We start from the raw sequence: 3,466 nt of genomic DNA, 5'->3' as shown, positions 1-3,466 counted from the left end.
TCAACCTTGATGTTGCATTATTTTTCATCTCATTTAGCCTTCCAAATATGCCTATTTCTGTGAAACTACACATGCACTTTCCTGCTTACACCATCCTAGTATAACTATAATTTCTACAAACACATTAATGGTGCGGTCCCTTTCACTGTTGATGCTATCATGTATCACGCATTTATCTGTCTTGTTAGAAATTAAATTCCATAATTATTTCATTGGCTTATTGACATGTAATTTTGTCTTAAAACTTTAGTTGGAACTATAAATATAATGCTCTCTCTGCTATATATTCGTTGTCTCACTGTTATTTAGGTAAAAGTGTAATTTTGTCTAAAATCATGTATATAGCATGTCTGATCTTGAGGTTTAAGGACACTGTTTTTTCTCCAGGTCTGGAGATTTTTACAGAACTTGAGTTTTGTGAAAGCAATTTTCCATTGCTGATGCTGACTACTAATTCGTATTTCACTCTCCATATAATAGGTAGTTTATTTGGTGCCATGTTATTTTGCAATTTGGTATTTTCTTTTTGGTTTTTTTAATTGCATTCTGTAGTACTTGAAGCAGTAATTTATTTGATTTTTTCCTTGAATTGCTGCAGCTTGTACAGAAAAGTTTTGCTCGATTAGTGTTCAATGATGTTGTGAGAAATGCCAGGTTCTAATCGTTTCTTTATTTGGTCTGTTTTATTCTTTTAACTTCATTCTTTACAATTTTGTCCTAGGTGGTATGCCAAAAGATTTCTGCATCCTGACATTGTGGCGCCATATGACTATATATTTATCTGGGATGAAGATCTAGGAGTTGAGCATTTTAATGCAGAAGAGTGAGTGTTGGACATAAATATCTTTTTTATGGCATTTGTGTTTCAGTCTACCCAACTTATGTCATTTTCCAATTCCAGATATATAAGACTAGTGAGGAAATATGGCTTGGAGATTTCACAACCTAGTTTAGAACCTAATAAAGGGTTAACATGGCAGATGACAAAAAGAAGAGGTGATCGAGAAGTCCACAAGTAAGAATAAACATTAACACCAAAGTTCTCTTTCATTTGTTACTTATTATAGATTAATGGAATGACCTTTTCTCCTTGTTTTTCCCCCATTTTTCTACCAGAGAAACAGAGGAGAAACCGGGCTGGTGCCCTAACCCACATTTGCCTCCCTGTGCGGCATATGAAAAGCTTTGAGCAGTACTGTTGTTATTTTTTCTGTTCATTCCCACTCCTGCATGGTCTGACAATGGATTAGAAACAAAATTATTAGTTTTCATTTTCCAAATGTAGGTTTGTTGAGATCATGGCTCCTGTATTTTCTAGAGATGCATGGCGGTGTGTGTGGCATATGCTTCAGGTATATATATCCTCAAATTTAGAATTAGTAAGTTCTCAGTTGCTCCAGTTGACCTGTTACTATCAAGTTTAAGTGCCTTTCTGTGGGAATTGCAGAATGACCTGGTACATGGTTGGGGTCTTGACTTTGCTCTCAGAAGATGTATAGAGGTACTGACCTATGTCTGCCTACTTCTAATTCTCTTATATTATTTGTTTGTTAGCATGCATGATCATATTGGAACTTCCTCGTCTTTGAAACAGCCTGCCCATGAGAAAATTGGAGTTGTAGATTCTCAATGGATCGTTCATCAAACTGTTCCCTCGCTTGGGAACCAGGTAAATAATCTTCAGAAAAATTTTCTACTACATTTTTATTTATATAAACGTTTTGTAATGAAAAGATCTATGAAATAGAATACTGGAGTAACCGTTATGTTTTTATAGGGGCAAGCGGAGAATGGGAAGGCACCATGGCAAGGGGTTAGTTACACCTTTTTCTTCACAACATACTTGGTTTCCATTTTATAGCAGAGCTAACATTATGCTTACATACTCTTGTCTCCTGTTTTCCTTTCATGTGCTCACGTACCTTTAATTTTCTTTAGTGCTATCAAATTTTCAAATGCAAGAACCTTATACTGCATCTTACAAAAATGCTGGACATGATTTCTTTATTTTAAAATTTATTTTTTATTGGGTTTATAGTTGTTATTGTATTGCATTAATTGGTGATTCCAATAATTGTTTACGAGATATTTCTGTCTTTATTGGTTCCAAGTGAGGGAGAGGTGTAAAAAAGAGTGGACCATGTTTCGAGTTCGCATGACCAATGCCGAAAAAGCATATTACAAGGAGATGAGAATTAATCCTACCAATTCCACAGCTGACTAGGGGATGACCCTCACAGAAGCTGACCTGTATACAATCATAATTATCACTGTTCTTAGGGTTTATTTTATTTTATTTTATTTAATAATAGCGATCATTTTTTAGTATCCTAGAGGTTATCGATGAGAGAGTGCTTTGATCTTCCATGCTGCTAAAAGTGAATTGGGTACCCGGGTGGCAGGTGAAAGAGAAAAAAAGTCAATTATTCGTTTCTATCATCGTCTATTCATTTTTGTTCTCTCTTTCACACATTGATATGTAGACATTAAATGGGCATGAAAGTTCCTCCTTCATGGGCCATTATAAATGAAATATGAATCAAAGTTAATGCTAGCAATCCTGGGAATATGCAAATTCATCTCCTATACTATCCAAATTGATCTGACGGACATCTTCAAATCAACAAAAGATGAAAACTCCAGCCCAGCATAGCCCAGCCCAGCCCAGCCCAGCCCAGCCCAGCCCGCCCCGCCCCGCCCCGCCCCGCCCCGCCCCGCCACGCCAACACATACCCGGGTCGGGACGGGCCGGGGATGGGATTTAATTTTAACTTTATAACGGGGATGGGAATGCCCCGCCCCGCCCCGCCCCGGGTTTGGGACGGGTTTGGGAAATAACTAAATGTTTTGGGACGGGAATGGGATAGGGGTGACCCGTCCCAAACCCGCCCGTTGCCATTCCTAGTTGACTATCACATATGACTTATAGATAACTCATTATTAAAGTCAAACTAATGTACAAGAGAACAAAAATATCAAAATTAGGGACTAAGATAAGACATATAGTGAAAAGGGCAAATAGTAGCATTCACAAAAAAAAAAAAAAAAAAAAAAAAAAAAAAAAAATCCTAAATAAATATCTAGAAGTATTATTTCAACATGGAAAAAAATCATACAACATCCTTATTATGTTTACATTAAAAAACACAAGCTAAAACCAAGTCAAGATATGTAAAACAATACTAGATTAAATAACAAGATAAGCACTATACAAGAATTTCATAATACAATCAAAACAAGAAGGTTTTAAAAACAAATCCTAAAAAAAAAAAAAAAAAAAAAAAAAAAAAAAAAATTCTAAAATGTGAGTTTAATAACAAAAACTTTCAAGGAACATCTCCTACATGTCTAGTTTATCATCTTAGTGGCCAAACAATTTATTGAAGCCTCAATTAATTTCAATTTACAAAAATATCTCAAAAGGTTTAGAATTGGACATAATTCAATAACATGCATAAGTCAATTT

At 35.5% G+C, this 3,466-nt stretch overlaps 1 pseudogene; it reads left to right on the top strand.

Annotated features, from left to right (window-relative positions):
- Positions 1-604: 604 nt before the first annotated feature.
- LOC117909367 lies at positions 605-2,294 on the top strand (annotated as a pseudogene).
- Positions 2,295-3,466: the final 1,172 nt, after the last annotated feature.

Source organism: Vitis riparia, chromosome 19, assembly GCF_004353265.1.
Source record: "Vitis riparia cultivar Riparia Gloire de Montpellier isolate 1030 chromosome 19, EGFV_Vit.rip_1.0, whole genome shotgun sequence".
NCBI lineage: Eukaryota > Viridiplantae > Streptophyta > Magnoliopsida > Vitales > Vitaceae > Vitis > Vitis riparia.
Note: the sequence above shows the minus strand (reverse complement) of the source record. Positions and strands in the feature narration are given on the sequence as shown.